The sequence below is a fragment of the Bacillus rossius genome, assembly GCF_032445375.1.
Source record: "Bacillus rossius redtenbacheri isolate Brsri chromosome 4 unlocalized genomic scaffold, Brsri_v3 Brsri_v3_scf4_2, whole genome shotgun sequence".
In the NCBI taxonomy this organism is placed as follows: domain Eukaryota; kingdom Metazoa; phylum Arthropoda; class Insecta; order Phasmatodea; family Bacillidae; genus Bacillus; species Bacillus rossius.
Window position 1 is genome coordinate 22,674,843 of NW_026962011.1, and position 24,209 is coordinate 22,699,051.

The following is a 24,209-nucleotide window of genomic DNA, read 5'->3' on the forward strand; positions in this document are numbered from 1 at the left end:
GCTGCACAATGCATCACGTGGAGATGATGTGAGCCTATGGCTTGGTCGGGCTGCTCCGACCTGTGAACGACCGGTCGCCCGGTTGAGGAATGTCACGTGACCCTCGACCCCGCCGGTCCTAGGAACCGCCTTCGGGAAATCAACCCCACCCCGCCCAGGCTTCCCGTTGCCCGTTGCCCGTTGCCGTTCTTCAATGGTACCTTTGAATATATAAACTGTATAGAAGTCGTGAGTGGATAGGATTTACTCTACGTTTTTCAGAAGCGTATGAAGAGCAGCTTGGGAACTTCACCGCTGCAGTGCGCTGCCGTAACGCCCTGTATCGTCTTAGTTGTTATGTACACGTTAGAACGCAGCACTGTCGCCCGCTGTCATTCCCCGCACCACCCCACCCATCATTCACTGCAGCTCAAGGTCGTTCAACAGGAGGGGGAAGGGGTGTTTGAAGAGTTCGACTATTGTCCGCTAGGGACCACCACAAGTCGATGCCCTAGAGATGGTGGCGATTGCGGCGGTGAATTAACCAACTACCTCAAAACCGTATTAGAAATTTTAACCTGGGCTGGCGACTTCTATATAGTATAAATATTCAAAAATGGTACGGAAACGGAGACGGATCTCCAGGAACATTTCACTATCGCGTGTGCTGCTTCCACAATGCACATAAACGTTACGAGTGGAAACCGATGAGATTGCATTACAAGGTTACGAAAAATTAATGTAATTAAAAAAAAATATTTTTCAATATTTTAGCACGAGCAGAATTCACACATGTAATAAAAATAAACCACAAAATAATAATGTAACACTAAATATTCTTGTACTTGAAACAATTGTTGACGTTTCTTGTTGCCCCCCCTCCCCCTCAAGAGGAACAAAAAGGAATTTGAAACCGAACGAACACAAAAACTGTGCTGATTTGTGTCGTATTAATTCATAAGAAAATCAAACCTACAAAATTCACAATGGGAGTTTGAACCAACCCATGCTCTCTTGTTCTTATACACAATCTTCCTGTTATGATTAGGACTCACTCTCGAATATGTTAATATTGTTGGCAAATAGAAAAGAAAAACCAATTACTAATTAGCATAAAATCGATTAAAACCTTGTACAAATTTTATGGCCTTCTTCAAAAATATCTGATAAATATCTAGCTAGAACTTCAGAAAAAATATTATAAAAGCTGCCTAAAATAAAACCGGCCCTTTTGCTTGATGAGCATTAATATTCAAAACACCAAAACAACTGTTCGTGGGAGCCACAGCAATGAAAAAAACCCTCCCACATCAAACTTTATTTAATACAATTATTCAGGTTATAATTCTCACCAAAATAAATATATCAGAGAATTTTTTTTTTTAGATACACTGGAGATTTATCATGAGGCAGCGACTGAAAATAATATTACAATGTTGATTTTAAGTCTCTTAAAAAAAATTTATATACATATATATATGTACATAAATTACTTTTACGAATTCCTACCATCACTGACCGCCCTCTGAAGCTAAGTATTTTCGAAGGTGGTCACTTGCCTCAAAGTGCAATCTCGGGTCTACGGCGAGTATTTTTCTGCGTCCACTCGCCCGCCGAGTAGCACTTTCCTTATCCCACAACGCCCGACTCTGGCTTCATTGATGTGAACAGCTCCTCGAGAGGCCCATCTGGAAGACTCGACCACTCGGACGAACTGGCCACGACTCTCCTCGCTCGACTCCCCAGCGAGCTCGTAACTCTCCAACACTGCACACTCGTTCGCAGCCGTCTTACTGCGTCTTACTGCCACCGCCATGTCAGCATGGCCGAAGGATTGCAACTCGTCTACCGTTCGTTATTGTCGATGTTTCTTACTACTGTCTGTAGCCCGCCTGGCCTTTGTCCAGCCCCTGCCCTGTCGCCAGCTCGTCGCCGCTATTGATGTACTTAAGCCCCCTTTTCGCACTAACTATCTTACTCGCTTTCTCACTGCTCGCTTGGAGAGTAAAAAAAAATTTTCATATCGTCAGCGCGTCTTTTGAGGTAATAGGTGCTATTCTCAACACCTAACTGTACCCAAATCTGATGAACGAGTTTTCGCAACTTAATCGCTCAGCGAGTACTAACTTTCCGGGCGATTTGAGTAGATCAGTCCTCAAGAGAGTTACATGAGGACACTGCAACACTCACTATCCTGTGACCGTCACTTGCTTCCTCACGGCCGCTGGTGCTATGTCCGAACTCATTACTGGGTAAAATCACTCTTACCCCCAAAATGCAGCTATCGTCGTGGATTCCGGCAGCAAGGCGGCAGCGCTTCTGTTGCTCTGCAGTTACTCGCTGGTTCACATCTCCCTGCTGTGGGCCCGCGGAGGTGTGTATTTACCCAGCAGCTCGGCGCGACGAGAACGAACCAGAACGATCGCGCACCGAGCAGAAGTATCACTCCGCGTCCAGAGTTAGGTGGAGGGGTCGCAAACAGTCTGGCACCGGAACTATGTACTTGCTGGTCACATGACCGGCGCAGAACTTCTTTCTCTAATGCTTCGATGCATGGCGGTTGGTAAGCACTCAGAGGTTAACATGATTCAAAGTCGGGAAGTACAGAAGAGCGTTGCGGGCGGAAAAAATTACACCCGCAACAAAAACATAATATGTAAACAAACATGGCTACCATCTCAGACCGGTACTTGACTTCTATTGGTCGTACGGAGCGACGTAAACGAAAGAGCTCAGCATTACCGAGCTAATCCGTACGGGTCCGTCTCTGTCTGCGTGTTATTGTGGACTCTCTGTTTCGTGATATCCGTCTCCGTTCCCGTGCCATTGTAGAACGGGCTTAAGGCTTGACCATACGCGCTGTGTTAGTTAGTTCATTGTCTTGTCATGACTATTGTTTGAGGGCTTTTCCTGCAAATTTATTACTATAAACTCCCGATGATCCGGCAAGTTCGCGTCTTTGCTAGTGCCTGATTACAGAAAATTCCGGATCAACGGACGGTATGTCCTTTTATCGATAAACTCTAAGTAGTAGAGAAAATACGTCTGCAAGATGGTAACTGGCTGCAAATATTGTTCAGCAGGTATATAAGGATGAACATTTTAAGGCAAAAACAGGCCCAAACTATAATAAATTATTAAAAATTAATGGTTTGGACGTGATTTCTGTGGGATTTATTAATTATGGATTTATGTTTTAAATTCAAAATATACCATGCCTTTATAAACACAAACGGAACTGGAGGTGAGGACTTCGAGACGGGCCATTCCCACCAGACATAGGTAATGGACCTTAACGACTGCCGAGTTCTGCTGAAGAAACTCAGAGTGATCCCGATTCTTGCCGAAAGCTCCCGACTATTTCCGGCTGCGCAAAGCTTCCAACTGACGCTTGTGTGCGTACTGGAAAAGAGGTTTTCGACATTAAACTAATAAAATTATAGTTCTTTAGCTTAAGTTCCCTTAGTTGGCTTAAGTCCGCAAATTTCTAGATGGTGCCGGACCAACAGGCTTTCCGGATCACTGGATGCCGGACTATAGGAAGTCTACTACTATAAATTACTTGCATTTTATGTTTCGAAATATTTTCAACAGATTTGTACTATTTGTGATCTAGGCTAATAGCGGTAAAATGTCACGAAAGTGTCATAACTGATCACTTGTGTGAAAGTCAAACAATGAAAATAAAAGGTGTCAATGACTATTATGCTGAAAGTGATTTATAATTTTTTTTATTACTCCAGTTGAATGCAGGAACGAGCTCAAGCTTAAAGCCATAGCTTAATACTTTTTTAGTGTCCCTCATTTGTTTTGTATTGTTTTGACCGTATCTAATGATATCGTTGTCAGAGAGCTACCAACCCCCTAAAGCAAAAACTTGGCTGTCTTATTATCTTATGATTAGAGACCCGGAAAATTCGCGGGTTCATTTCGTGTTATGCTAAAATTCAAATAATTATACTTTAGTGCTGCTTCTGTCATTGGTTCACTGTTAATCTGGAAGACTGAGGGCCAATTAGAGACCCTCACTCATAGAAGTGTCGCATCACAGGCCACCCAGTCAAGACGACTCACAAGTCAGCAGCCAATGAACAGTTGGAATTTGTCCGAGTGTGTAGAGAATATTGGAGTCTATCCTGGAGGTCATTGAACCCGCGAATTTTCCGGGGGTCTACTTATGATCAATAACCTACTCAAGTAATATACAATACCTATTATAAGAGGCATATTTTTTTCGTGACAAAATATGTTCTTCGATTATACTGCATAAGGTGTGCCCTTGTAATTAGCGGCCGTCTGCAAGAGAAGCCATTGCCCTATTTGGCCGGGCCACACTGGATAGCTGTGATTGGTGTGTTGACAATGGACATGTACCTGAACTAAACCCAGCCAACCAGTGACGAAAATCTGTAGGAATCGCAAGGAGGACCCTTGGGATTTCGTGTTATCACAACATGCGTTCGTGGTAAACCATATTCCAGATGCATATTTACTACTGTACTTGCATCCAAATCAAGAAAGAAAACTGGCTGCCTTTCTTGGCCACAGCCAACGAATAAATGACTATACAGTTGGAGCTTGCAGGAAATGGCCGGGGAATGGCTTTTTACGTCTCTGTCCAACCAGAGTGCAAAGATCATACGGGATCCACAAGTAAGTTCCTTCTCTGGGTGTGTGTTTTCTGATAATTTTTTTTTTTTTTTCGCAGCGAAACCTTTGATCTACGTTCCTCCGGTGTTGGCACAACTACCTGGCAGCAGCGTAGGCAGTCGCGTCCGCTAACGAACCAGCTGTTGCTTGGTCCCCCCCACGGCCGGACGATCGGTACGGACAATGCCGCACCCGGCGGGGAGTAATTTACCGACGCCTTCTTCCCTCCGCCCATAAATACCGCCGCGCTCTCGCCGGTACTGCGCTAACGACGACCGTGAATCAAAGGCGAGTCCTCCTGCTGCCCGGTTGCCGGCCGTGTAATTACTAAATATTTACACAGCATTACTCTCCCGGCTCCCGGCGTCCTGGTGGATCCACGGCGCGTGACGTCGCGTCTCCTCCGCGGTCTCCAATTAGCCACCCACCCCGCTGGACCGGGGACCACTCCTCGGCGCGCCCAAGTGGCGGAGTCGTCCCGCTCTGAGTTCCACCAGGCTGTGTTTCTTTCCGAATACCGTTGGAGTGGATCCAGCGGTCATTGTCTGGGTTGGTAAATTTTTCTCTGCACCCCACACACACGCCAAATATTGAAATTGCGTTCAATAGAGTCAGAAATATCTGTCGAGATGTTAATAAAGGATGCTTAATACGAACAATACAACGCTAATGGAGCATCAATATATTTTTTGTATGTATCTACTTACATGTAGGACGAGGTCTATGTTATGTATCGTATAATTTTTTTTTGATTCACGAATAACAGGGGTAATAGTTCTACTAATAATAATAACAACATCTTTTACAGCATATCAGGGTTGACCATTTCTCACTTTATTCCTAAATGCATCAAAGGGGATCAATTTTCTCTGCATTCCAGTAACTATTATCAGGGCTGATTGTTTCTTTCTATATTCTAAAATGCATAATTAAATTATATTCAAAGCAAGTAGTTATATTGTTTCCTTCTGTGCCTGGTTCAGGGTTGCGTTGTCTATATACGTGATCTTGGATAACCTTGATGACCTTGAGTCCAGATGCCCTCTTGGTTTATCTTGACCCCATTCGCCATTTTGGAATCCGCCATTTTGGATTCTAGAACGTTCCATCATCTTGGGTTACGTCATATTTTTTGGTCTGCTGGATGCCACCATATTTTTTTCCTTCTGCTGGTGGTTGCCATCTCGACTGATATAATTTCGCCATATATGTTCTTGCTCTTTGTTATTTGAAATAACGAGCATTTCTCTGTATCATGCACACTAGGTCAATGTTCCATTAACTACCAGTGTTGTTATGACCCTTATATATACATTACATATACATATAAATTATTTTTTTACACAAAAATATTACAAGCAAGTTTATTCGAAATATGAAAGGTCGGATCCATAGTATAGAAAACTTACGTCTTTGACCACACGGTCAAAGACACACACCAAACTAAGAAATAAATAAGGTATATATAAAAATAACATATTAACGGACTTGTATTTTTTTAATACGAAGTAATAACAGCAGCCTATTTTTGAGGCCAATCTGCCAACTTTGTTTTAAATACTTGCTACTAGAAGTGCTAGTGTCGCGTGTTGTACACGTCGTCTGCTAGAGTGTGCTGCCACCAGCTTTGTTGTCAATGCTTACTACTAGGAGCTCTAGTGTCGCGTATTGCGTACATCGACTGCTAGTGCACCCTGCCACTATAGTTTATCATTTTATACCCACTAGAGTGCAGTAGGGGTCAATAATCAGACAATCAGCTATAGTAGCATTCGCCATTTTGTCGACCTTATTGGCAAACGTATTGAAAATCTGTAATTATCAACCAAAAAAATTCCTATTTTGAGAAAAAATTTCCAATTTCTAGTTAACATTTTTCCTATTTTTTTTTCTTAAAACATTTCTGAGTCCTTAGTTTTCTCACTGAAGCGTAATTATCCTCAGTGAAGCTTTTTTGATCAAAGAAGATTAAATTCCTTTAAATGGCAAAAAAATAAAATCACTGAAATCATGACATTGATATTGGTATTCTTTAAAATCTCTAAATATTTTTCTAAATTTCTGTAAATATTCCAAAACTAATAAAAAATAATTTATTAATATATTGATTAATCCGAGCGATTTCTGTCTTTCGTTAGATCCTTGGCCGATGCAAAACGGGTAATTAAAGCTTGAAATCTTTATTTAAATCCTTTTTTCTCACTACCTTTATCCGAGTTTATTACTCCTCATTTCATTACTAATAACCAAGACTCTATACACGATAACTGCCCGGCTGAATAAATATGTTACACAATATCACTATGACTAGCATGGAGGCTGTATTCACTACAGATTATGACTACTAGTCTTCCAAATACATGCACATAGGCCAAGCGCATCCGAACTAACAGGCTTATATGTCAAGCATCGGATGGGACTGCAATCACATGAAAAAGAAGGACAATAATGCAATAGCCGATGCCAGGAGACGCAGAAGGGATCAAAATTAAATAGCCGTTGCCATGTGGCCAAATAAATAATCAACAATGCAATATTGAAATATCATCAAAATGTATCAAATTTATTCTTTAAGGGGTGTTCTTTCGAACTCTCATGTAGACACATGAGTCAAATGTGCAAAATTTCATCGAGATCGGAGTAAAACTGTTTATTTGTACAAGGAACAAACATACACGTGTGAGTAAATATACATATATACATACACACAAACACATACACACTACGTGACTGTAAATATATATCAAATTAATGCTTTAAATTAGCAAAAAAGGAGCCTTTTCAACTAAATTTTTATAAAAGACACAGAGACATAATTAATTATCTAATTCTAACGTACACTCTAAATTTGAAACCGTTTAAAATTTCTACGAATCATTGAAGCAGTTTTAATTTTTTTTTCATTGAAATTCCGCCTGACGTTCTGTAGTTTTAACAGTTTCATTTTAGAGAAGTAAGGTTTAAAACAGTTTCCTTTTCTACTTAATAAAGTTACAAACAACCCACTTGAAAATTAATTATTAGAGAACTGAGTGCGTAACATTAAGAATTTTTAATAAATTCTTTAAGAATTAAAAGTTCGTTAATTTATGGTAATCTTGGTTAGTTCATGGGTAGTGAGTGAAATTAATTAATGTGGGTATGATTATATTCTGGGATTATTAACATGACCATAAAAATAACTTACCAAGTTCAAGGAAAGCAAACTCTTCCATGAGCCTGTTTACCGTGTTTGCAAGGAACATTAATTTTGTCACTTGGAATCGACAGGAGTATCTATGAAGGTTCAGTTATCTAGGACTACGAAGAACTATTTGTTTTTCTGGGGTGTTTTATCCGTTTATAAATCCGTATATTTACTGTAATTCCTAAGTGTGAAACGCTGAAATTTAAAAAAAAAAAAAACAAAGAACGAGATTATGCTGACAATCACATCAGTTGTTTTCATTGAGAACCTTTGATTGGGATTTAAAATTTCTCCACAGTAGTCAGTGGGCATCACTGATAAACCGTGTTTATTCTATCACTATTTGTCTATCGAATTTATCTTTTTCAAAAGCCATTTCCCATTTCTCAAACTCAACAAAGCGTACTATGTAATGTAATTTTACATTTTACAAAAATATAATCTCAAGAAAAAGGTGAGGTTTTTTGACATGTGCTGGATATTTTAAAGCCATAAACAAAACAATGATTTATGTAGCACTAGACAAACTTATCATGTATCGATAGTTAATTTGTTAATTTTATAACAATTTTAAGATATCAATCAAAGTGTTAATGTTCGCTAAATCACCTGTGGAAAAAAAATTGGTTGTCTGTAAAGTCGGTTTACGGACGATAGTTTAACGTGACAACGTCATAACAAAACATTGATGAAATGATTGCATACTTTTATGAATAAAATTAAATCATTTTTATTGAATTATCACTATTTTGTATGGATATAAAGAAGGAGTGAAATAAAATCAACAATTTAATTGATAAATTTACTTTTATTTGTACTCATTAATTCAAATATGTTTATTACTTTAACGAAGAGATTATTTTAACTATAACTTTTATACATGTTTGCTATTTAACTTCTTCTAATCAGTGTTATTCTGTTAAGGATAGGACGATGATAGGAAAAGTAGGAAACGAATGGGAGTGTTTCAAGTTTAATGTGCCTCGAAAAAGTCAAATCGATGGTTGTTCCAATCGAGTGGAAGAGAGATAGATGCGGCGCAAGCGTACAATGAGCGTAACGGGACACAGAGTAACGGGACAATATGCGTAATATGACACTTTTTCGTGCGTGCAGCCGACGTTCATCGATTTATTAGACGTTGTCACGTCAAAAAGTGATACCTGATATCGAACCAGGTGTACCATCTACCTGGTTCGTGTGCTTGCAGTAATGGTTCTGCGTGCAGCGCGCACGACACTGCATAATCACGCTTGCATCCGCGCGTCCCACGCACGAACATCGAAGGGCGAGAGCCGCGGGACCGCCGGCCAATCAGAGCTGATGCGCACCGACCACTGACTGTTCTTGCCTCACGCACCAGTCTGCATCCCTCACGCGCGGTCCGCATCTCCGCGGGTACAGCGCTGCGCAAAATTGCCATCCGCTCGCGCGCTCATCATCTCGATAACATCGACGGACTGAAAAGTACTGCGAGGAAAACAGCACGCAGACAAGGCCGTTGCTCCCACCGTGCTACATCACGATAAAAAAAAACGCGTGCTGTTTCAACTTAGATTATACATCGTGCATTCTTGGGAATTTTTCCCCTCGTTATTTTCCATCATTATAGGGAACCTAAAATTAATTGCAAGGCATCGTTGTATCATGCGCAGGTCTCCGTTGTTACTTTGGTAACAGGCTTTTTGTCTGCGTGGGAAAAAATATTTTTTCAGATTTGACCAGGTCAGTCAATACCCATGATTCATTTACCCTATAGCTTGAACTTGGCCATCTTAAGTAGGAGGCTAGAGTGTTAAATTTGACAACCTCACTTATCGAGTAGTACCGCGAGCTATAGAGACAGCGGTGGATTAAACGGTCGTGGAGTGCTTCAACACGTCAAACACACATAACATGTCTTGAGAACTAGCTGTACTGCCCTCTAGTTCGTATACGCCGCAGTTTGAAGTTCCTGCTATAGCTAATTCACATGTAAATAAATTGTATGTTACGTTAAACATTTTTGACTTTTTTTTTTAAGATTTTGAGTTCTTTTTTAAACCTAGGAATAAAGTCTCGAGGGGTCACGGTGATTGGGTGAACATATCACTCACATTCCAGCATAAAAAAAGATCTGGTTTCGAATTTCCGGTGGGTCGAAACCGGATATTTCACAAGTTGGAAACTTGGTAGACTTTGCAGCAGACTGGTGATTTTTCTCGGGCTACTACTTTTTTTACTCCCAAAAATTATTTAAAATTTCGGCAACATACGTGTAAAGGCTACAAAAATATTTTTTAGTATTTATTTGTGCTCATTTATACTCAAAACTAAACATAAAATAATATTCCACTTTGTTTAAAACAGAACAATCCCGCTTTAGAAAGGGAAAAACTGGAAAAAAAAAAAAAGTTTTTAAATGATTCCATGTTTCGGAAAGTCTATACATTAAAAAAATTAGTAAAACATAAATTGGAAAATATTTTTGATAGGTATATGTCGGCATGATCAGAGGTGAAGTATGCACCTGTATAAGATATTTCTTCTGGAGTAGGCGACGTTGCAATTTCGATTCACTCAGAGCTTTCACTATTCACGTTTCCCGATATGTATAGGCTTGGCTTTGCAATGGAACTTTCGCGAGAGCGTGAGAGTTACAATAGCACAGCTTGCACGATGAGAGTGCTTTGGCGGTTACTATTGCCACAACGACTTCCAAGTGGTTCTGTCGGCGTGTCAACGGGCGTAACTCCTTAGCTCTCGGGATACGGTATTTGGTAGGAGTAATTTCGTGAATGTAATGGAAATGTGTAAACACGGTGCTGCCATCTGTGACGATTGGCACGAACCAAAGATCACAAAGCAAAAGGGAAATTTTATAGCATTAAGTGTTTCATGAATTTTAACAAAGCTCCTTGTCGAAAATCAGGTCCAAAGTCGTCGTTTAGTATATTTTCAAGTCTTTTTAACTTTTATCGAAGATTTTCATTATACCTATAGTTCAAATTTCTGTCTGCTAATAAAATTGTTAAATAGTCGACGTATCTGCTCCGGCGGCGAATTCCAGCGGGAGGTTTGGAAACTACGTGTGATTCGTTTCTAGAAATGTAGTTGTAAATAGAGTTTGCGTATATTAATCAAGCTCAGCATTATTTTAAAGAATTAAACGTTACATTTCATGTCTTAATTTTGTATTATAAGTATATTTGCAACATTAGGACACATGAATTTGCTCGTTACCGAGGTTAGATGCTACACATCCCTGGTGAGTTCTAAAAGTCTCGCTCACATATTTTTACTTTGGTTTAATGTCTCGTAAACAACGGAAGTACACAAATCAAGTCCAGGAACCGGCCTTGGCCTACACTGTAAAAAGTTTTGTACGTTTTACAAGGGAAAACCTTGGAATACATATCTGACATATGCACTCCGCGCAATGCAAGGCGAAACCAAAGGCACTGGCATCAGTTATCTTTTCATTTGTCTTAGCCGGTGTCACAATGCCACGACGAACACGACAAATCCGATTAGACTTCTTACAGCGTTCCAGCAAGACAGAGTTAATAGCGTAGGGTCACAACACAACAACATTAACACAACGAACTCCAGTTATAGCTGTCGGCATGTATTCCCGAGCCAAATGCGTCCACAAAATGCAGTATAGAATGCGCTAAAAAAAGCATTGGTCATTTTTTTTAAATTTCTTGTTGATAGTTTGAGACATAACAAAATAGCATTTAGTCGTTTGTTGCACAAAGTGAGATTAAGTTTATTTTAGGTACAACGATAAGGGACAGAAAATAATTCCGCTGTTAGCTATGCTTAAAATTAAAAATAATAAACGTATAGACAATTGAAGGCACACTACAAACGTGAAAGTAAAATGAAATTTCGTTTTTTAGCATACATATTCACCAAGTAGGTAAATATTTTTGAAGTTTAGTTCTGTAAGGTTTCCGTTTTGCTCTCCGTCGTGGTGCGGCACAATTCGACAATTTTAAAAATAGAATTTTCTTCTTGCGGGCCGTCGAGGCGCGTAATTCGACGTGTTGACTTCACTGTGACCCTGAATTTCATTGGCTACAAGAGCATGACGGGCCTGTGTTGTCGTATTCTTCGTGCCATTGTGACTCCAGCTGAAGTCGACGTCCGTAGCGGATTGGCTGAAGCGCCTAGCTCGGGTGCGAAGGGTTCTGGGTTCGAATACCAGGTAAGATATGGATGTGTGTTGCCTTTCAATTGCATTATTAGGCTATTTCTAGCTTGTAAGCCGCCCCCTGATCTGGCGAACCAAGGTTTCTTCAGCCGGTAGTAGCCAATAAGACACGACAAAGTGTATTAAAAAAAACAATTTAATTATATCGCATCTTACTATTTCAAGTTCAGCGCAAGCTCTTCTCAATGACTGCAGCACAAACGAAGGTGAAAGTTTTGCGTTCTCACCGTCAGACAGACGTAGTCAATATTGGCTGCATCAAGTACAGTCTGGTCCACCAGCGAGGCAACCCCGGGGGCGGGCAGTCAATGACTTTGTTCGGGGGGACTGGAATACGTGAAATCGTGATGGGGTAGAAGGAGGGGAAGGGGGGTAGTTGGCCCCGGGCTGTAGTGCCGAGAGGAGAGGGGGGAAAGGGATGGGGGAGAAGGGGGTTTATTACCAGTTTCAAAAACAAACACGAGGCGGTGCGTGCATGCAGATGAGCGCGCCCGGCAGGTTCCACGTCCAGTATTATCATCTCCTCTCTTCTTTTTGCCCCCCTCCTCCACAACCTTCATTACCGTCCCGGGGGGAGGGGGGGCCGCCCCGACTTGATGATCGGCGTCGTGGGTTACAGCGATGGCGTGATTGGCCGGCTGTGGGAGCCGCGTCTCTCTCTGAGGGCCATTTCGCTCGCGCGCGGTCTCAGTTCGTGCGGAGTCCGTCCGGCGACCCGCAGTTCGGCTGGGGGATGCGTGCACCGCCTCATTTTTGTTTCTGTAAATGGAACGGAAACATTCCCACGAAATAACAGATATGTATTGTAAATTTGTATACATCCACGTGAAAACAAATACATCGCTACAAAATGACGTTCGCAGTGATTATGGGTTCGGATATTTTACCCGGGCATTTACGCTTTGTTTTGTCTCAGTACATACAACAGTTAAAGTTAGCTATTTGTAGACTGTTCCCTGAATATCTTTCCAGTATTAACTGCACACGTTAAAAAGCATATCAAACAAATTAAAGTAAAAATTATTAAATATTCGAGTATATTTTCCAAAGTTGAAAAAAAAAATATATTAGGCTTTGAATGAAACCTCAATTATAATATAACATTAGGTGCCAATTTCGTGAGAAATACTCAGTATTAACTCCAAAAACCAACTTTATATATTTATGAAGAAAAACATAGCCATGTTTTGTTTAAAGTTACAATATCTTTCTTGCAGTTTTAAAAAATATTTCTTGGCAACTGGTTTCCAAAGGAATTTTTTTATAAAAGTACAGAAATTTTTTCCGTGTATCTACGTCAAGTGCCGGAGTCGCCGCATCACATTGTTTACGTAGTGATGTGTATACTACACTCTTACTCGCATCCATTCTCCAATTTCATTCTTAAAAATGTTGTCTCCAATACGAATATTAATATCAAAGCAGCAAAAAAAAATAAAGTCCTGCAGAAATTAACACCTTTGGATTTTACTTAATTAACAACGAAAATATACTTGTTTACGATATAAAAATTATTTTTGTGTCAAAAAATTTCCGGTGGCGCTGATGGCAGATAAAAACATTCCTTTCACAGCTTCTATAGATATTAATAATGCAGTCCATTGTTTATAACTCAGTTGCTAGTGTTTTAAATTAAGATTTTTCTTTCCACAAATATTTTTCTAAGAATATTTTTTTCTCGAACATCAAATAATTAAAATACTTAGGATTTGGTTGTATTTGAGGATGATTGATCCATAATGTAATTTTAGTACTCCAAATATACTTATATTCACTTTTAAGTGATGCATTAAACTGAGCGGGTACCTACATGTCTCGGAAAAAAGCAAAATATAAAAAAAAAACATTATTTCAACATCATTAATTAATACAAAATTAATAAGTGAGCCAATCAAAGAAGTTTCTTTACGTTGAAATGGATGAATGGCTTCATTTGTGCTTTGCCTGTGCGAACAAAGGGGAGAATCATTTAACTAGGGCCATGCATTGTGGCGAAAAGATTTCCAAATTGTCTGTGTATTGAAACTTTATAGTAATACACCACACAAATATGTGAAAAATAAATGTGTTACACCCAATTATTTCAATTAAATAACTTTGCTACAGCGACAAAATTCGTGAAAAAGAAATGGACAGTTGTGAGTATTCCCTTCCCCTAGCGCCGGAGCCGCGGCTAGGCCAGCGGGGCAGCCTCGGCTATAGCAATATTCACAGCGGCAGAAGGCGGCAGAGCAAGCTCCGCAAGCGGGTAAACCCACTGATTCGCCGGCAGCTGAGGCCTGGCGCGATGGCCGAGAGCACAAGATCTCTTGACGGTGGGTAGACGAGCCAGTAAACCGGCTCGAACTGCGGGCGCACGGGGTGCCAGGTAGCCCGGCGATGCTCCATCTTCATGTTGCTTCTTCCAGTTAACAGCCAATGACCTTTCAAGCCAGGGTAGGGGGGGTTAAGTCTTCCGGGCGAATGAAGTATCTTGCCGTTTCGGACCCTCTTGTCCTCCAAATTCCCCAGGACGGTTTCAGGTCGCGCCGTCCAGGGCTGGCTACCGCTGGCTCCAACAGGGCCCCAACTCGAAGGCACCGCCGTGTCTTCCTTCAGAGTTCAGTTGCGCGCGCGGCAGTCCACAGCTCCACAAGTTCCAGCCCGCAGTTCGTCTACACTTCGCTACTGTGGCACATCGAGCTCCCCTGCGGTGCCTTCGCCGACGGAACTGCTTCCTGCCGCGCGCCGAGCTGCATTCAGGCTACCTTTTACCCCGATAGCCGTGATAACGACTCCACCAGGCCGGCCAGTGTTTATTGGTTATTCACAGTCACTCCAGCGAGACTGCAACTCTCGAGCTGGGATCCCGTATCCGCCACCCGCGGGACGCGGTCGGTAGCAGACGGCACTGCTAATTCGCCTCTAGGCAGTTCGCAAATCCCCCGCGCACTGCCAACCTTCGGTTACCCAATAGGTCACAGGGCACATCCCGGCAAAAAATAATTACCGTGAGGAATTTCATACCGTTTAGTTTTCCGGTCGCGGAGAGTCGGATATGTTGTCATTGTTCATTTATTCGACGGCAGAACATTAACAATGCATGTTAATGCACTGCAATATGTCTATGTAGTCTATTGGCAAAATATGTTGCACTATAATTCAATCATTAGATGATATTTACAAACTACAAAATCAGTTTATTAGAATGCTTGATCATATCTAACCTATACCTAATGTAAAATTAATTTAAAAACTAATTTATCATAATTAATCCAAGCTTTTACTTAACAAATTGTCTTTGTAGTGTTAATATTTCAACAGTGAGTAAAATTTATTGTTAATTATTCAATATTGATGGATCAATAATTATTGATGTCCTGAGCTGTTAATTTTTAATCATATTTATAACAAATACAAAAACAAGGTAAGGATTCTTAAATACCTAGAGAGAAATGAAAGCCAGAATACCCCACGCTTTATTTTTTTTTTTTATTTTTTTTTTTTAGAAAATGGTCTCTTTTTCTCTCTATTTCTCTCTGCCGTTTTACCGCTTACACATACTAAGGCCGGCCACACACGTAACGGTATACATGACAGGTAAACCTGTACAGGTCACCTGCGCAGGCAAACCGGAGCGTGTGTGCCAGTCACTGCAGACGAAACTGCACAAGCGAAGCGACCTGCGCAGGTGACCTGACAGGAACGGAGATTTGGTATCTTGTACCTGCGCAGTCGTCAGTTATACCCTAGACCTGAGCGTGTGTGTGAGTACGTCCGGTCGCCTGCGCAGTTGTTTTGTTTAGTTGAGGCTTCTTCCTTGTGAAGAGAGTGTCTTTTGTCTTTGTGTTTTGTAGTTAGCGGACTATCTTGTGGCTACTGGTGCTAGTGATGTCGAGTCGTAAACGCAACCAAGTAATTGAAGACTTTATCGATATGTATAAACTCGAGCCGTGCCTGTGGCGGGTAAAAAGTAAAGAGTATCACGATCGCGAAAAGAGAGATGCAGCTTATGCGAAACTTTTGCTCAAGTTGAAAGAACTGGAACCCGATGCAACAAAGAAATCTGTGATTAGAAAGATTAATAGTTTACGAAGCAATGTTCGAAAAGAGAAGAAAAAACGTGACATGTCAATGAAGTATGGTGCATCAGCCGACAATGTCTACGTATCTAAATTGTGGTACTTAAATTTGTTCGACTTTCTTGGTGATCAAGACATTCCCAGTGCATCTATGTCCAATTTAGAGGAAGGAGATGGGAGCGAGATTGAGGAAGTAAGTACCAGACAGATCAATTACCTAGTTAAACAATTTATTTGAACAACACTTTAATTTACAAGTTAAATGTTAAATTAGATGTTAATTAAATGTTAAATGGTAGAATAAAACAAAAAAAGTTTTATGACAAAATTTATATGTATAAATGTAGTTTTATGACAAAATGTATATGTATAAATGTATTTTTTGTGCATGGATTGGTGAATTTCATTGACTCAACTAAGCTAAAAATATATATTCACTTGATAATTATTCACTTAGTCTTCCACTTTAATTTTTGTTTCGAAGAACACGTTGGTCTTGCCATGAAAGTTTGCCTTTATTGACGAAGTAGGTAGCAAACTCCTCTCTGAGATTTTTGGCGGCCACATTTACATTCCCTAAGCTCGCTTGTTGTAATGCAATCATATTCGATTCATTGGTATCTAACCCAGCATTAGTAGTAGCGTCATCGTCATTCTCTTGATACGTACTGTTTGGTGGAGCGTAAATGGTAGGATGTGTTTGCATCAAGAAATTATGCAATGCACATGTTGCCATTACTACCTTTACTATGTTCTCTGGCTCCAAATTGATTTGAGTATGGAATATGCGAAATCTGGAGGCTAGTATTCCAAACCCAAACGGGGTTATAGTTAGTTGAACTATAATAGAATAGCTAACTTTACGTTAGTTTAACTTATATTTTTAAAATATATATATATTTCTTCTTATACTTTTTTGAATTAGAAGAGCCGTTAAGGGAATTCATCAGGGAATTTTGATATAAGTTAATTTCTAATAAATTTAAAATATTTTAATTTTAACCTAACTTGACATTTAGAACATCAATAGTATATGCTGTGCAATATGGCTTGACGTACCTGTAAATAGACGTTTTTCAGCACTTTATAGATGGCTTCACACGTCTCTGGAATTATTTTGCCTAGAGCTTGTGGTGATATCAACGTAGAATACTTGAGACACTCGTACGATCGGCCCGTTGCAAGGAACCTCAAAGTCGCAGTTAATCTCTCATGGGGAGAAATCGATTTCCTCATAACCGTGTCTTTCTTTTCAATTAATGGAGTCACGAGTAACAACAGCTTTTCATAGGCGTCTTCATCCATCCGCAAATAATTACGGAAGTCTGTAGGCTCACCACTCAAGTCTTTCAATAATATTGTATGAGTGTATTCATTTATTTTAGTAAGCCACTTTTTACTCCACATTTTACGTTTAAACTTCTTCTTCTTCTTACTGTTTAAAACCACACACAATCCGACTAAAGCTATCCTATCATCTTCATCTTGTTGGCTCTCAACTGAGCTAAACGTACGGTATACCGTTACGTGTGTGGGCTCTAGTTTGCACAGGTATACCTGTCAGGTAAACCTGCGCAGGTTTACCTGTCATGTATACCGTTACGTGTGTGGCCGGCCTTACGACTCGAGGTGTGAATTACCAAAGAATTTTTACTTCTAGCAGCTCTACTAAGTTACACGCACTCTTTTTTTTTTTTTGAAACTACAGACGAAGCTGACAAAGTTTGTCAGTCGAATTCAGACTCAAATTATTTATAAATATATCTAACTAGAGGCAAATTGAGTAATTATAGCCTGGAGTGAAACTAATTCGCGAAATAATGGTGATGCTATTAATAAGTGAATGTTTTCCGCGCAATATAGCTGTCTATATACTAATGCTCGAAATGTCTCGAGATTACAAAGCAAAAGAAAACACACAAATATTTCTAAGACAGTCTAGTGGTAAAATATACTACTGCATTTACCTCAGGGCTTTTTAGCGAGATTTTTAGTAACTTTAATTCATTAAGTGGCTCGTCAAATAAACGGTGGTATATTTAGGTAGTACTAATTATCCCGTCTGTGTTTTTGGCCACTGAACGTATATAAGCTTTAGAAGCAACACAACCTCATGCAAGAATCTACGTTGAGCCATTAGAACTTTTATATTTCAGTTTCATACTAAAATTTACGCGCGCAGAAGTTGTCTAGTGGTAAAAAAATATATATATGTTTATTATTAATTCGATAGGCAAAATATTCAGGGAGCCTTTTGTGTAAAATCTTTGGTGTCCACTGATAAACTGTATCTAGAAGATATTTTGTACTACAAATTTGTTACAACTCTTACGAAGGCAATGCTTCAATGTTTGACAAGCCGTTTAGCTTCGAACGAGCCCTTTAGTTTGTCAGTTGTTTATGTTTTTTTTTTCTGGACGTGTTTTCGCGGGAGATCAAATTATAAAAAAAAGAGGGGGAGGGGGAAGAAGGAAAAATAATGGTAAAAGAGAAGACAGGGAGGAAAGAAAATTGACCGTGACAAAAATAAGAGTGAACATAATTGCGGGGTAAAGTTCGCGTGTAGTTTTTTTTTTCGAGGATGCTTCTTTTTTTTATCAACTGTCTTTTTTTTTCTAATTGGGAAGTGCATTGTTCGTAGCTGGAGGCCGGATCACTGTCCGCGAAGACGGGATGATTACAGCCGCGGCCGGGCCCGCCTCGTGATGGATGAGCTTGGCTCGTGAAGCCTCTAGGAGGTCGGGCTGGTGGCGGGAGGAGGGGAGACGCTGTCAGATGGGGGGAGGGGAGGGGCAACTCCTCCTGGGACCTGCCCCCGGCGAGGCCGGCCCCAGCGCTGTCTCGCATCTCGGACTCCCCACGTGAATACAGATGTGCTCCTAACCAATCGCGTTGGAACTCGTGTGTGACGTCAGCGAGACGAAATTCGCGGACGCGACATACTTCCCCGATCAGCAAGCTTTCCCCCCCCCCCCTCTTCACGTGAAAACGTCTATTCAACTCGCGCTACAGCGATGGTCGGTCGAAACTACCTTGTGCGACAAAATACCGCCAGATTTGATTCGCCAGTAACTACGAGACTTAAAAACCGCGTCAACGATGGTTGGGCCCAAAACGGACAGATCATGTATGAACGTTCTGTGTTCTTGTATTTTTTTTCTAGTATTTTTGTTTTTGCCTGTGACGTCATCGTAACGGCGTTGGGCGCGTGCGCGTGATTGTTACGAATCAGCTTTGTGTGAAGTTATAAACCGGTGTAGCGTGTAAACGCGTTCAGCCGGGAATTTGATTCAGGTGTCACCGCGAAGGGTTCGCGGAACACTGATGGGATACAAAGTGAGAAAATAAATATATTCACCGGAATAGAAGTGAAAATCGGCATTAAATGGAAAATTACAAACTAATTAATTATGTCGTTTCGTATGACTTGTAAATATGCTTGGAATTATAGAAAACGCAAGTCAGGGGAAAACCCGCGTTGGAAGGAATCCAAAAAAGCCTAAAAAGTCCAGTGCCGAGAGAACAGGAGTCTACCGTAGCGAAAAACGGTGCAAACGATTACGTAGTTCACCCATCGGGCACGCAGCGACATTCCAAACGTCTTAGGCATCGTTGTAAGGTAATACAAAAAAACAGTGATGAAATAAAAAAAAACACTTGTTATGATTTTATCCCTAAGTTTACACGAAAAATCTACGGCGCGGACCCCAACTGCGACTGTCACTGGGGTTTCCTCCCCCTTCCTATTTCTATCTCATTGAGGGCTTCTTGTTACTGAAATGACCATCAATGAGTCGTGTTGGAATTATGGTTAAACTGGTGAATTGCTTATATATAAATATAAATTCATTTAAGGAATTGTTTTAAATATCTCCACGCACAACAGCGCAAGAGAGCAAGAGTGCAAGAGCGCAAGAGAACAAGGGCGAAAGTATGCTGCGTCATTTCTACCATTGCCCGCCGTCTCCACGTACCTAACTATTCCCCTCCTCTCCCGGTTTCCCCACCACGTACCCAGCTATTTCCCCTCATGCGATCGGAATTTCCGTAACGCTCGAAAATGGTAACCCCCTAAGAAAAGACGTTTCACTTCAAAAAGCATGTGTTGCAAAGAGGATAACATTGTTATCGTTAAGAAACGGTGCGAACATTTTAATTGAAGAGGCACATAGGCCTACACGGGCGAGTCTTGTCTCGCAAGTCCAGATCCTACATTTCCATAACAGAAGTCAGTTTGTGGAAGAAAGTTGCAGAAAAAGAAAAAGGGGGGGGGGGGAATTCAGACAAAAATATTGGCTGCAAATGATTGCAACAAAGATCAAGATTCAGACATTTATTTTGCTTTCCCGACCTCGACGCGATTCCAACCTGAACGATGCACGGATATTCAACTTTTTTTTTTTTTTCCTTATTCAAATCGACATCACGAAATTTTTCCCATATAAAAGACAAGAGCAAAAAGGAAATTCTATCTTAGTATACTGGAAAGTAAGGGCTCATAAACTCCTGTGACATGGCGGCCGACATGGTACCTTGAAATGGATTTTTTTTTGTTAACGGAAAAGAAATATTCATGTATAATTACAGATATTAATACATTTGTACATTTACATGAAAACAACTAAACGATATCACTCCATATAATGTTCGCTGTAATACTGGGTCTGTGTTGACCCAGTACCTTCAACAGTAAAACCGTTGCCTGAATAGCTTTCCAGTGTTAACTGTGCCCATTAATAAGCTTAATGAAACAAAATAAATAACAATTATTGAACATACGATTATCTTTTGCATGGTAATAAAAGGCTGAGATGAAACATCAATTAAAACATAAAATTATGCGCCAATTTTCGTATAACAAAAATTATTTCGAAAAAGTATTTCATAAATGCTTAAATAACCACAGCCATGTTTTGTAGAAAGTTACATTATCTTTCTTGTAGTACACTGGCTTGAAATATTTTTCTCCCGAGGAATCTTTTGTAAAAGCGCATAACAAAAACAAATAAAAAAAGCCTCGCATTTTCAAATACGCGTATAATTATTTAACGTGTAAAACGCGATCTCAGCGCATTGCTGCACTGTAAAATTTTGTTCTAATAAGCAATTTTATTTATCAACCTAATGGTACGTTAGGTGGAGATATTTTCCATGAATCTTAGGTATATATTATACATTTGATTAGGAAAATATTGAACATGTGTACCGTATGTACACACATTAAACTGAGCAGGTACCTACATGTCTCGGAAAAAAGAAAAAAAAACATTATTTCAAAATCATTTACACAAAATTAATAAGTGAGCAAATCAAAGAAGCTTCTTTACGTTGAAATTGATGAATGGCTTCATTTGTGCTTTGCCTGTGCGAACAAATGGGAGAATAATTTAACTAGGGCCATGCATTTTGGCGAAAAGATCTCCAAATTATCTGCGTATTGAAACGTACCAAATTTTCCATATCCATATGTACCATATTTTTATTTCAATTTTTCGGAACAATATCAATTTTTTTTCTTCATAGCGTGTGTTCTTTAGTTATTGTAGGACTCGTAAGGGAAATGAAAAGCCTCATCATTGTTTAATCAACACTGACAATGTTCAATAATTAGGTAAGCCATATAATTTTAATTGTTTTCAACTAAAATAATGCAGGGTGATTTTTTCTATCATATTTTTTAACCAAAGATACCATTACTGTAAAATAGAACGTATGGTTTTCAAGTAAAAAATTTAAATAAATTTATTAAGCTTAGTGGGCACAGATTTGATAAAAAAAAACACAAAACCTTTTTAACAATCTTGAAAATAAACATTATCTAAACTTCAGTTCTAATAACTTTAAACTCTTTATAAATGTTCACTATTATAGGGACCAACGAAAAATATTTTCCACAGTTGCAACTCAAATTTTCTTTTATATTTATTTTTTTTTACTTCCTTTGTCTTCTTTTTAAAAGTTTTTAACAATTTTTATACAAATATTTTACATTAAAATTTTACATTAGACTATATAGTGTTTTATTTTAATATCTCTGGGCTTAAAATATTTCATATGAATAATTAATTTAACACATTAAAAATGACGTAGACAATTATTCATTTATAGGTTTTTTTTATTACATTTTTACAGTTTTTGAGAAAGAACTCGCTAATTATGCATTGTTTTTCATCGTTCAAGAATTAAAAGAAAAGCTAGTGTTACTTATGAACTATAATTAACAAGACGGATTCTCTGAGCTCTGTTGCGATTACAAAGCTCTCCGTGTTGTTATATATCGCTTTTGCGAGTTTTTGTTCAGAGATAAAAGTTCAGCGCTCACCAAGCCAAATTCGCTAAGAAACTCATAATACCTACGCTTACTTGTATTGTGAATTGTGGTAATTTTCGCCCGTACAAAACCACACTGCACCCCAAATAATTCTTACGACTAATTGTGTCCAAAACAATTATTTATTATAATCGGAAGTCGTATACGTTTACTCCGAGGTAAATCATAGATACTGGCGAATGAATTGAACATGGAGTTTTCCATTAAAATGGCAATTTCCTAAATTATTTAGCTTGGATAAGTTGGTGTTTTGGTCGTTATTTAAATTCAAAATATAATTTAACTACTTTTTATAGTAAACTAGTTTTGTCAATTCAATAAGAGCATGCTTACACAATGGTATAAAAGTAGATCTGTATTTCAAAACTAGCATGGACTGAGACCTAGTATTCATGTGGTAATTAGTTATAATTACTATTCGTATGTAGACTTTGACATAAAAACAGTTTTTTTTTCTGTATTTCATTCATAAATCTCATAAATATGATTTTTTTTATAAACCAGGAAACTTCTATTCCATGGTTCTGAAGAAAGTCAGATATTAGTGATTAATTTATGAACTAAAAATTAATTACGACATAGAATACACAGTTAATTTAAAAACCATACACAACAAAAATAAATATTGGTCTTCGTTAAAATTAGCATTAAATAATAATTCACCATTTAAAAAAGAAACAAATAAATGTTTAAAACTATAGATCTATTGGCGTTAATAAACATAAGAGATACAGAATTTAATGCACCTTCACATGGGCAATATCATGCTGTTAACGAAAATTGTTTTCACTACAAATTAGAAAAAAGAAGTTAAGGTATTTTTTTCGGTTATAATTAAAATTCTTTTCACAGTTTTAGGGGCCCGTCAGGTGTTACACACGCAAGCATGCGGGAGTAGGTAATAATTTCAGCGACACCGCAATAAAAACGTTGTTTCAAACTGAGTCCGAGCGCGTGTACGCCTTAACTTCTGTTTCGAGCAGTGACTGCAAACATGCAAAAATCTCTTGCGGGCTAACGAGGTTTCCAATATATTATATATATACATGTATATATACATATACATATACACATACATATATATATATATATGTGTGTAATACTTTCCGTTGGCAATAAAGTCTTCAGAGACATACGTGCGTCGTAAGTCAGGGAATGTTTGGAAGAAATTTTCCAACACTTTCCAGCTGGAGTAATTTAAGGAGAGAAAAAAAAACTGACGTAAGAAAAAAAGCACCGGGAATCAAAAGCGTGTCTCCCAGCGTGCCACAGTTGCGCCTGCTCTCTCGGAGTTTGGTTGATATTTTCCAAGGGTGTACAGTTAACCGCCACAAGTCATCTCTCTCACTAGGCGGTCTGGTCCTATACAAACATGCAATTAGCGAATAACTTTTAAAATATTCTATTCAAAAAAATTTTCCTCAAAAAATAATTTTTGGCGTTGTTATTATTATCTATCACGGTTACAATTGCATCCAGAGTATAATAGAAGCTTTGAATTCCTTGGAGAACCAGTCCCCTTCTCTCTCTCTCTCTCTCTCTCTCTCTCTCTCTACCCCCTACCCCTCATGATAGTACCTGTCAGATAATTGTAATATTTTAGAAGCACTAGATATTTTCATGTTTCTTTGCTAGTAACAGGAAAATGACAAGATTGTTTTTTTTTTCTTCTGTGCACTGAGAGAAATGTTTGTTTGCCTCAACAAAATATTAGTTTGTATATGGCGAAATAAATATATTTTGTTAATTCAAACAAATATTTTGTAGTAGGAAAGATTCTGTTGACCCAACAAAATGATTTTG